Consider the following 13,529-nt stretch of genomic DNA (forward strand, 5'->3'; position numbering starts at 1 on the left):
GTAATTTCAAAGTAAACTAAGGGCATTTTGATTACCTCATCGTCGAAAGCCGTTAAAGCGTAGTTTGTCACCTCGCCTTTGTTGATTTTCTCCTCATCTTCGGAGGAGCTCGATTCATCTTTTGGCAACTTCTTCTTGCGTTCATAGCAAGTAGTTCAGCTCTTTTTAAGTTTATTTTTTTTAATCGTTGTTTCATGAACTTTTTAAATTTCATGAGGAGTTCAAGTTCACCATCACTTGAGCTTATACTCGAGTGGTCTCCTTTTGTTTGAAGTGTTAAATCTTTCATGTTCTTTGGAAGGTTGTTCTCAAGTTCGTTTTATGCATTGTGTGTCATTTCATATGTTATTAATAAACCAAAAAGTTCTTTAAGTAAAAAATTATTAAGATCTTTTGCCTCTTGTATTGTGGTTACTTTCGGATCCCAACTTTTATTAAGAGAACGTAAAATTTTATTTACAAGTTCAAAATCCAAAAAACTTCTACTAAGTGCTTTTAAACCATTGATCATCGGAGAAGAAATCGGGGACCTGTCGAAGTTTTCGGAAGTCCACCGAAGAGATCATCGGAGGTTCGCGGAGATCACCGAGAAGGCTCTACTACTCGCTGAACTCGCCACAAGATCGGGAGCCTGCTGGGAGTTCGTCGGAAGAAATCCGAGGGTGTATCGGAAGTCCGCCGGAAGCTCGCCCGAAGGAGACTCGACATTTGCCGGTTAAAAACTTGCTTAGGACTATGTTTTTAGTTGCATAGTTTATATGTAATTAAGGTTAGGATTAAGGGATAATCCTATATCTTGGTTAGGGGCCAATTGGGCCCGAATATGACCTGGTTTGGGCCAGATTTGAAGCCCATCTAGTGACCCATAAGGTCGGGCGGTGGCACCGCCCAGAACTCGAAGGATCGGGCGGTGGAATCGCCAGACTAGGCGGTGGCACCGCCTAGAACCCGAAGGATCGGGCGATAGTACCGCTGGACTAGGCGGTGGCACCGCCCAGCACACGAATGGTCGGGCGGTGGCACCGCCAGCTTCGGAAACCCAAGAGAATTCAAATTTGGAGCTCAAATTTGAATCCTCTTGAGGTCTATAAATACCCCTCAATTCTCAGTAGAGAGCATAACTTTTTGAGAAGCAATAAATTGAGATAAAAGCCTTTAGTAAAGTCTTTAGCAAGCCTTGTTTTCAATTGCTTGAGTGTTCACCTTCTTTCTTTTTGTTGAAAATTTGTAAGAGTATGAACCACTTGTGAAAGATTGTAAGAGGGGTATTTGTCCTTCCCCTTCAAAGTAATTTGCTAGTAGAAGTTAGGAGCCTCATCGAAGAAGGCTTCGTAAGTGGATGTAGGTCATTTGACCGAACCACTTTAAATTGGTGTGTTCCTTAAATGTGTGAGTACTTACCTTTCTGAAATTGTTACTTACACTACAGCAAGCTTTTGTTTTCATCTTCTCACTTTACTCAAGTTACTGTCGAATTGAAATCTCCTTGCATTTACGAATTCATTTTCAAACTTACAAGTTTTAATCTGCGACACTAATTCACCCCCCCTCTTAGTGCCGCTCTGATCCTAATAATTGGTATCAAAGCTAGGCTCACTCTTATATTTTGTTTAATACCCAAGAGAGATGGCTTACTCCGGCATGCATGAGGGTCATTCTATTACATGTCCACCTATGTTTAATAGGTCGGATTACACGTATTGGAAAACTCGTATGAGGATCTTTCTCATTTTCATGGATTTCGAGCTTTGGACTATTGTCGAAAATGGATTTCAAAAATCTTCTCTTCCGATGAGCAAATGAGATGAATCGGAGAAGAAGGTTTTTGCTTTAAACGCAAAGGCTATGAATGCCCTATTTTGTGCATTAGACAAAAATGAATTCAATCGCGTTTCAATTTGTGATTCGGCTTTTGATATTTGGAGAACTCTTGAGGTCACTCATGAAGGCACTAGCCGAGTGAAAGAATCCAAAATCAACATTCTTGTGCACTCTTACGAACTTTTCCGAATGAAACCAGGTGAGTCCATCGGAGATATGTACACCTGTTTTACAAATGTCATCAATGGACTCAAAGCTCTTGGTAAAGATTTTTCTAACTTTGAACTTGTAACTAAAATCTTAAGATCCCTTCATAAAAGTTGGGATCTAAAAGTTACGGCAATTCAAGAGGCCAAGGACCTTAAAACATTTCCTCTTGAAGAACTTATTGGGTCTCTAATGACCTACGAAATGACGTGTCATGCTCATGAAGAGCTCGAGAACCCCCTTCCAAAGAACAAGAAGGATATGGTGCTCACGTCACAAGAAGACCACTTGAAAGGAACAGAGGACAGTGACAATGACATTGCACTTTTAACTCAAAATTTTAAAAAATTTATAAGAAAGAACAAATTTAAAAATAACGCCAAAAACAGACTTAAACATAAAAAGGATCATGTGATATGCTACGAATGCAAGAAGCCATGACACTTCAAAAATGAATGCCCCCAAGCCAAGAAGAAGCAACCAAAGAAGAAGAAAGCTCTAAAAGCGACTTGGGACGATTCAAGTGATTCCGAAAGTGAAGAAGCTAGCAACAAAGAGGAAGCAAACTTCGCGCTAATAACTCTAAGTGTGAACATTTAAAAGCAATAAAAAATAAAAGTGGAATTGGTTTTGTGAGAGGATCTCATCAAAATCCTACCACTTTTATTAAAGGACCCACATTACATGTTTCTCCTTCTTTGAAATGCAACTTTTGTTGTAAATCCGGACATATTACTGACAAATGCCCATTTAGAAAAATTAGTCCACATAAATTAATATGGGTTCCTAAAGGAACTATAAATAGTTCAATAATGAATAACCAAATTGGTAGATCAATTTTTGAGGCACCCAAAATCAAATGGGTACCTAAAAACCATCATCTTTTGTAGACAAACCCACAAGCTAGGAGCAAGAAATGGTATCTCGATAGTGGATGCTCAAGACACATGACTGGAGATCCATCTCATTTCTCTATGCTTACTAGCAAAGAAGAAGGGTACGTCACATTTGGAGACAACAACAAAGGCAAAATCATTGGCAAGGGAACCATAGATAACAAATTAAGTTTTTTTATTGATGATATATTACTAGTTGATGGATTAAAACATAATCTTTTAAGTATTAGTCAATTATGTGATAAAGGTTATATCGTTAGATTCGAATCTAATGTGTGCATTATTGAAAAACCAAACAATAATATGTCAATGATTACTTTAAAATAAAATAATGTCTACATAATCAACCTTGATGAACTAAGTAATGAAATGTGCCTCTCCGCTTTAAATGATAATGCATGGCTTTGGCATGGGAGATTAGGCCATATAAGTATGAAACTAATATCTAAGATCTCATCTAGAGAATTAGTACGAGGAATTCCCAATATGAAGTTTGTTAAGGATAAAGTATGTGATGTGTGTCAACTTGGTAAACAAATAAAAACTAGTTTCAAACCAAAAATTCAAATTAGCACTACTAGACCATTACAATTAATCTACTTAGACTTATTTGGACCAATTGACACGATAAGTCTAGGAGGAAGCAAATATGTCTTTATAATTATAGATGACTATACTAGATACACTTGGACCTATTTCTTGGCTCACAAAAGTGATTGTTTCAAATGTTTCTTTAAATTTTATAAACTCACACAAAACAAAAAATGCTTCATGATTTCTTCAATTCGGAGTGATCACGGTGGCGAATTTCAAAACCATGACTTCCAAAGTTTTTGTGAATCTAATGGATATAACCACAACTTCTCCACTCCAAGAAATCCTCAATAAAATGGAGTAATTGAAAGAAAAAACAGAAACCTACAAGAAATGGCAAGAACTATATTGAATGTACATAGTCTGCCTAAGTATTTTTGGGCCGAAGCCGTTAATATGACTTGCTACGTCATGAATAAGGTTCTAATAAGACAATCTCTATCAAAAACTCCCTATGAATTATAGAATAATAAAAAACCAAATGTTTCTTAGTTTAAATTTTTTGGTTGTAAATGCTTTATTTTGAATGAAAAGGATGCTTTAGGAAAATTTGATGCCAAATCCGATGAAGGCATCTTTCTTGGTTACTCTTCCATTTCTAAGGCTTTTCGTGTTTTTAACAAAAGAACCTTAGTTATAGAAGAGTCTATTCATGTAGTTTTCAATGAAATTTTTGAGTTAAATAAAAATGACTTTGATGATGATCTTGGTTTTGAAAATTTGAATTTAAATGAACCCCCTCCTCAAAATAGCAACTTGGATGCATCTTCTTCCTTACCTAAGGAATGGAAGTATGTGGATGCTCATCCAAATAAGCTAATTCTAAGAGATACATCAAAATGGGTTCAAACTCGTTCATCCTTCAAGAATTTTTGTGCTAACACCGCATTCCTTTCTCAAATCAAACCTAAATGTATTGACAAGGTCTTGAAAGATGATTCTTGGGTCATTATAATGCAAGAGGAATTGAACCAATTTGAGAGGAATGAGGTATGAAAGCTTATTTCTAGACCTAGTGACCAGTTAGTCATTAGTACTAAATGAGTCTTTAGAAACAAGCAAGACGAATGCGGTATCATGGTTAGAAACAAGGCTAAACTAGTGGCCAAAGGTTTCAACCAAGAAGAAGGTATCGACTATGAAGAAACCTTCACTCCTATGGCAAGATTAGAAGCCATTAGGATGCTCCTTGCCTATGCTAGTAGTAATGCTTTTAAACTATTTCAAATGGATGTCAAAAGTGACTTCTTGAATAGTTTTATTTCTGAAGAAGTATATGTCGAACAACCTCCCAGATTTGAAAATTCTCTTCTTCCTAATCATGTATTCAAATTGACTAAGGCTCTCTATGGCTTGAAACAAGCTCTTAGAGCTTAGTATGAAAGGCTTAGTTCATTTCTTATTTCAAATAATTTTACCAAAGGTAAGGTTGATACTATATTGTTTATCAAATACTTTAAAAATAATTTTCTTATTGTGCAAATTTATGTTGACGATATTATTTTTGGTTCTTCCGATGAATCACTATGTGAATCATTTGCCAAGTGTATGAGTCATGAATTTAAAATGAGTTTAATGGGTGAATTGACCTTCTTTTTAGGATTATAAATTAAACAACTTAGTGATGGTATATTTCTTAATCAATCTAAATATACATTAGAATTGTTGAAACGATTTAACATGGATGGTTCAAAAGCGATAAACACTCCTATGAGTACTTCGACTAAGTTAGATATGGATGAAAATGGTGAAAAGTTTGATAAAAAAACGTATAGGAGAATGATATGTAGTCTACTTTACCTCACTATGACTAGACCGGATATCATGTTTAGTGTAGGACTTTGCGCTAGGTTTCAATCTAAGCCTAAATTATCTCATCTTAAGAGTGTTAAAAGAATTTTTAGATATCTTAAAGGAACTCCCAATTTAGGATTGTGGTATCCGAAATCCGATAAATTCGATTTAATAGCTTATGTAGATGTTGATTTTGGCGGATGCAGGATAGATAGAAAAAGTATATCCGGAACATGCCAATTTCTAGGACATGCACTTGTTTCTTGAACTTCTAAGAAACAAAAATCAGTTGCACTATCTATAGTGGAAGCTAAATACATTGCTGCAAATGCATGCTGTGCACAAGTTGTTTGGATGAAAAATACATTGGAAGACTATGAAATTTACTTGAAAAACATACCTATAAAATGTGATAATACAAGTGTCATTTGTCTTACTAAAAATCCAATTCAACAGTCTAGAACTAAGCATATCGACGTTAGGCATCATTTCATACGTGATCATGTTTTTAACAATAATGTCATTCTAGAGTTTATTGACATAAAGCATCAATTAGCAGATATTTTTACAAAAGCTTTAGATGAAGACCAATTTGACTTTATTAGAAGGGAACTAGGTATGTTAAATTGTCCCTAAGAATAAGCTTGATTGAATATATTTTTCGAAGAGTTTTTCATCCTCTTTCCATTTTTTCATGGATTTGATTTCTTCCTTCTCTTTCGATTCCAAATGACATCTTAAAGCGCAATCCAAGATCCTATCCTATCTTGAACCAAACACCTCTGAAAAACAAAAATGGGGAGGAAAGAATTTTTTTCTTCTCTTCTTTGGCATGCTAACGATGGCACCGCCAGAACCGGCGGTAGCACCGCCTGAGCGCTCGGTTGCCAGGCGGTGGCACCGCTCGGATTGGCGGTGGCACCGCCCGAGAACTCCCTTATAAGAGAAGGGGTTAGGGCCAGTGGTGGAACCGCCCCTAACCTGTGAGAACTCTCCCTAGAACTCCTATAATACTCTATAAACCTCTCTAACCCTCATTCTAACCTTTAGAAGCCTAAGAGAGGGATTCTTGTTGGTTCAAGCTCTCTATCTTCCAAGAAATTCTCCATAAGGTAAAATCTGAAATCTTTCCTTCCTCTTCTCATTATTTTGCATACTCTTCACAGTTTTATATTCTTAATCTATCATCTTGTTTAGATAATGGCACCTAAGATATCAACAAGAACAAAAGGAAAGAGAGTGGAAGGAGATTCATATGACCAAAACATTTTTAGATCTAATAAAGTAGATCTTAGATTTTCAAATTTCAAAATAATAACTATACATAAGGGCCAACATGTTGATCTAGATGAACTTGGAAACATAGAACCCATTAGATAGTTTGCACATTTAGATGTCTTATCTCTCCTACAAATCAATGAACCAATTTATCCTATGTTAGTTAGGCTATTTTATGCAAACTTATGTATGGACAACGATAGCCTAAGTACCTACCTTTTAGGAACACAAATTTAAATCTTTGATAGTACTATTTGTGAACTAATTGAAATTACTGAAAAGGATAGGGGCTGTTACTTTAGAAATAAATGGGATGTCAATGTAATCGGAGCAACTTACTCCGAAGCCTTAGAAACTATTTTTGAAAATCCGAACCTAGGCATGATACCCAAAAGTTACGAGCACTTACTACCCTTTAACTCTAAAATTCTTCATCACATCATGACTAGCATACTACTTCCTAAGCAATTTCATCTCGATGAAATGAGTTAAATAGAGCTAAGCACCATGTATTGGATTATGACCGGGCAACATAATTATTTTGGATACTTAATACGACAACACATATAGGATATAATAGCTAAAGACACTATATTACCATATGGGGGGTTAATTACTCGATTAATACTTGCCCATGATATTTGTGTCTCGCTTGATGAAAAAATAATTCAAATTGATTGATTTAACACTATCAATAGAAATCTACTGAAAAGACTAAGGTGCACATTTAGCAATGGTATATGGGTTAGGCAACCTAGAAGGACTGATCCAATTCCCCCACTAGTAGAACACCCTGAAATACCAATTTTTAGGGGAAATAAATATCCTCCTCCTACTGAGACTAGAAAAAAAAGGAAAGCAGAAAAATCCCTTAAGAAAGGTAAGGGTAGACCAGGTAAAGCAAATGTTGCTAAGAAAGACCCGGCAAAGGACAAAGGCCAATGCTTCCACTATAGCAAAGATGGGTACTGGAAGAGGAACTACAAAGAGTACCTTATAGAGAGGGCGAAATAGAAGCTTGGAGAAGCTTCAGGTACATTCATGATCAATCTCCATTTGTCAAACTCTTATGATAACATATGGATATTGGATACTGGTAGTGCTTATCATATATGCAATGCATTGTAGGTTCTGGCAAGGCCTAAGAGATTGGCGAGAGGCGAGATGAACCTCAAGATAGGCAATGAAGCAAAAGTTGCTACAGTAGCTATTAGCGAGGTCACCCTACATCTGTCTGGTAGAGCTATTATTACATTAGATGCATGTTATTTTGTTCCTTCTATTATCAAAAATATTATCTCCATTTCATGTTTGACAGTTAGTGGATATAAATTAGTTTTTGAGAATAATAGTTGTTCAATAATAAGATTATCACGAAAAGAACATTGCATAATGGTTTGTTTATGCTAGACACTACTCCACATATCATGAATGTAAGTGTGTCTAAGAGGAAACGAGATGAGGTGAACAATGCATACTTGTGGCATTGTAGGCTAGGTCACATCCATGAGGGAATGATTCAAAAATTGTTAAAGGATGAATATTTAGATCCATTTGACTATGAGTCATATGCAACTTGCGAGCCTTATCTTCGTGAAAAAATGACCAACTCTCCATTTAGTGAAATTGGAGAGAGCCACTGAGCTATTGGAACTCATACATAATGATATATGTTGACCCATGTCAACTCATGTCATTAGTGGATACTCTTACTTCATTACCTTCACTGATGATTTTTCAAGGTATTGATATGTGTACTTAATGAAGTACAAGTCCGAGGCCTTTGAGAAATTCAGAGAGCATAAGAATGGAGTGGAGAACCAGACTGGAAAGAGTATCAAGTCTCTTTGATCAGATCGAGGAGGTGAGTACTTAAGTATAGAGTTTACCTAGTTCCTCAAGGACCATGGGATTTTATCCCAATGGACACCTCCTTATACACCTTAGCTCAATGTTGTGTCTGAAAAGAGGAATCATACGCTATTAGACATGGTACGATCCATGATGAGTTTCGTTGACCTACCTATCTCATTCTGGGGATATGCTCTAGAATGATCTTAAGGTAGTGTCTACACTATACTAGATATGGAAAGGGAAGATAACCTAGCTCAAGCACCACTCTACAACCCGAGTCTGTTCAGGTACGTAATACACAAGTTCCAACTTTACGTAGGTCTAGCAGAGTATCTCATCCTCCTGAGAGATATGTGGGACATATTAGAGGAGAGGATGTTGAGGACATTAATCCTCAAACCTACGAGGAGGCTATTATGAGTATAGACTCTGGGAAATGGCAAGAAACAATAAATTCTGAGATGGATTCTATGTATTCCAATAAGGTTTGGAACCTAGTTGATGCGTCCGAAGGTATTATACCCATCGGTTGCAAATGGATATTTAAGAAAAAGATCAGAGTAGATGGAAAGGTAGAGACCTATAAAACAAGGCTAGTGGCTAAGGGGTATTATCAAAGGTAAGGTGTTGACTATAACGAAACTTTCTCGCCCGTAGCAATGCTAAAATCCATCTGAATTCTATTGGCTATTGCAACACACTATGATTATGAAATCTGGTAGATAGATGTGAAAACTGCATTCCTCAATAGGAACATCAAGGAGGAGGTGTATATGATACAACCCAAGAGATTCGTTTCAAAAACTACCCAGATAAGGTATACATGTTGCTTAGATCCATTTATGGACTAAAGCAAGCTTCTCGAAGTTGAAACATAAGATTTGATGAGGCAATAAGATCTTATGACTTCGTTAAGAACGAAGATGAGCCTTGTGTGTACAGGAAGATAAGTGGGATCGCTATCACCTTTTTGGTGTTATATGTGGATGACATCCTAATCATTAGGAATGATATAGGAATGCTATCCACAGTAAAAACTTGGTTATCTCATACTAATAAGACATAGGATATTGCTTTCTAGGAGTATGTCCCCAAAGACTCCTAAAGAAAGGGCGAACATGGATATGATACTCTATGCCTTAGTGATAGGGTCTATCATGTATGTCATACTATATACCAGGCCTGATATAATATATGCTATGAGTGTCACGAGTATGTATCAGGCGAATCCAGACTTAGAACACTGGAAAGCAGTAAAGTGTATCCTTAAGTACTTGAGAAGAACTAAGGATCTTTTATTAATATATGGAGGTAGTAGCCTCAGGATTAAAGGTTACACGAACTCAAGTTTTTAGTCTAATGTTGATGATAGCAAGTCAAATTCGAGGTATGTGTATACCTTGAATGGAGGAGCAGTGTGCTAGAAAAGTTCTAAGCAAGATACTACTGCTGACTCAACCACAGAGGCAGAGTACATTGCCGCAACAAAGGTAACAAAGGAGGGAGTCTGAATGAAGAAGTTCATCACAGATTTGCGAGTCGTGTCGGGTAGTGAGGAGTTGATTTCCTTATATTGCAATAACAACGGGCCAATTGCTCAAGCGAAGGAACCCAGGTCTCATAAAAATCGAAGTATGTTCTGAGGAGGTCCCACCTGATCAGAGAGATCGTGACCCAAGGAGATGTATTAGTGGAAAGAGTTCCATCTGAAGATAACATTGCAGATCCACCGATAAAGCCATTGTCTCAAATTATCTTTGAGCATCACAGAGGTCTGATGGGGATCGGAAACATAAGTGATTGGCTTTAAGTCAAGTGGGAGATTGCTAGTCATAGGTGCCCAGCAAGCCAATCACGTGAGTGATGACACATGTGACTTGACATACAATCTTTTTGCTTATAATATTTTGACATTTATCACTTTATATTGACTATTGCATATATGCATGTATATATTGTGATGTCCTTGAATATATGCAATGGAAATCGGATCGTGATGAGATCACGATAATGAGATTGATTCACCTTTAAACATAGATCCTAAATAATCCCGGTCATAGGTTACTCGAGAGGGACATCGAGATAACCGGACATACTGGTGTGCTATATACCCATCCATATGATGGATATAGTTGGTATTATAGCTGCTCGTGTGGGGACACTAGGGATACTGCTAGTCATAGGTGCCCAGCAAGCCAATCATGTGAGTGATGACACGTGTGACTTGATACAGAATTTTTTTGCTTATTATATTTTGGCATATATCATTTTATAACTATTACACACACACATATAATATATATATATATATATATATATATATATATATATATATATATATATATATATATATATATATATATATATATATATATATATATATATATGCAATAGGTGCTCATTGGAGAATGAGTTCATTGATTGATCCGCTTACGGAATGTTAGATGGTTTATGATATCTTATTGTCAGACAGCGATTCCATAGTCCTAGTGGTGTATCTGGTCCTTAGACTTGAGGCACCAAAGATATCCTATATGAGTGCTTCATTCTTTGATACCAGACTTATAGGTTTAGATGTTCCAGATCTAGTACAATCAGTCATCGAGAGTGGCAGTCAACCTTACGAGGGCTATTGAGTATCGATAAAGGATCATCCACGTTCGATGTCATGAGAAGAATATCTCATATGTTCTTGCTCAGACAAATCCCTCGCCAGGATCACTCGGATTGAGAGAGAAAGAGTTCCTCGGGAGAATCTGATTAGAGCGAGACTAAGTAGAAACCGTATGGGTCTGACAGCACCATGTCTGGTATATGGTCTCTGGGATATTATATGGATGAGGGACTATAGGTACACGATAACTGAGGACAGATAAGTCTAATGGATTGGATTCCCCTGTATCGTTTGGGGACTATGGCGTAATGGTTAGTACGTCTATAGTCGATGAGTTGAGTAAATTATTATAAAGATAATAATTCACTAAGCTAGAAGGAGTTCTGATAGTTATAACTCACGGCCAGCTCGATATTGTGCCTAGAGGGTCACACACATATAGTAGGCATTGCGATGAGTAGAGGTGAGGATATGAGATATCCGTCGGAGCCCTTAACTTATTGGATATCCAATAAGCCCTTGAATTATTGGATCCCATGAATGAGATCCAATAAAAGCACATGAGAGATTATTGGATAGAGATCCACTAATCTAAGAGGCTTGGGTAGTTAGATGAAGATCCAATACCCAATAAGGGAAGATCCATTAGGGTTAAGTTGATATGAGACTTCTATTTGGATTCAGTGGTTCATAGGCCAGAGCCTTTGCTTGCCTCTCCTATTCTCCTCCTCCCTCTCGACCTTAGAGCAGGCCTAGAGTTTTAAGGAGCATCGTCGCAGCCCTACTGTGTGGATCACCACTAGAGAGGAGGGCACTTGACTTCCTTCACCCTCTCCTAGAGATATGCAATGATTCAGGGATATATGATCTCCCTAAGTAACAAAATGTACCATATACGTAATTTTAAGTTTTGTAGATTTTGCGCATCAATCTTTGCACAATGACGAACAAATCTTTGGGAAATTAGGGATTTTATTTTCTATTCTTTCATTGTGCATGTGATGTCACCCCCAAGATTTCCCAATAGTTAAACCAAGCAAGAAATAACGTGGCTTTAATATCAACTGTTAGGAACGAGTCGACACTAGGGGGTGAATTAGTGTAGCGGATAAAAATTATGTCTATTTAAAATTTTGTTTCAATTAAAATTTCATTTGAAAGCATAGTGAAAGCAATAAGAAGATAAAATAGTTTGTAATAAAGGTAAATTTCTTAAAAAGAAATACAAACCAATTTATAGTGGTTCAGTCGCTGTGACCTACATCCATTTCTAATTTCTCCTCTATAGAGGTCACCGGCTTCCACTGCCAATCTTCCTTCAATGGGCAAATATCAACTATCCTTACAACTCGATTCTCCTTTTGACAGGTTCAGGAGAGAACCTTTACAACCCCCTTCACTTCTCTCTTAAACAAGACTAACACTTAGAGCTTGAGAGGAGTTCTCACAAGATTACAATAGTGTTTTTGTTTCTTTTTGCTCTTAATTCTTATGAATGTTAACTAGGGATGAGAGGGTTATTTATAGGCTTCAAGTAGATTTGGAGCCTAAAAGTGTCTCATCCCGGGTTTCCCGGGTCCTAGCGGTGTTGAATCTCAGATTTTGATGATAAAATCAATTAGTAAATTGTTTGATTTAATCTATATGTTGAGATAAGTATACAGGATTAACTACGATAGCAGTAAGGCATAAAGCAGATGTTGGGCCAGAGTCAAAGATCGGATGAGCCTGCAGACTTAGTCTCCCATGTGGTTTGGGCGATGGTACCGTCGACAGTTAATGCTACTAGGCGGTGGTATCCTAATTCTAATTCTAATTCAGCTCATAATCTTAATCTACTGAGGATATATATATATATATATATATATATATATATATATATATATATATATATATATATATATATATATATATACTTCAATTATTTCACTTGATCATCATTTTTTTAGCTGAACCGGAACAAACAAAGCTGCATTACTCCATGGGCACTGTTTCAAGGAAAGGAAGAATATGAATACATTTCAAGAGATGTTACAGGGAAGCTAACAGCTCCAAAAGCTGCAATGACCGGTGAAAAAGAAAATTTTGCTCACAAATTCCAAAGAGAGGTCACTGATTGAGCAACACATGAGGAACATTCAATTTCATCACTGATATAGTGAATAAAAATTTTATTAAAACTTTTTTACATATCAATGAAAAAATAAGACAATTCCAATGGTGAGAGAATTGAGAAGTGGCTGACAAAACCAGTCAGATTGAGACTACCTGATACATGACAACCAATCACAAATTCTCAACCTCAGCAAGTGCACCACTGGTTTCAGATGATAGGATGTAAATCCTTGGACATCATTAGCAACTTTCTCATTAATCTATTTCTTTGATAGATGAAACAAACTCAGATTTCTTGCCTCCCCTCACAAAATCTTCTGCTCTGTGACATGTCATGCAAAGCTAGAAGAGTATCC

Source organism: Musa acuminata, chromosome BXJ2-4, assembly GCF_036884655.1.
Source record: "Musa acuminata AAA Group cultivar baxijiao chromosome BXJ2-4, Cavendish_Baxijiao_AAA, whole genome shotgun sequence".
In the NCBI taxonomy this organism is placed as follows: domain Eukaryota; kingdom Viridiplantae; phylum Streptophyta; class Magnoliopsida; order Zingiberales; family Musaceae; genus Musa; species Musa acuminata.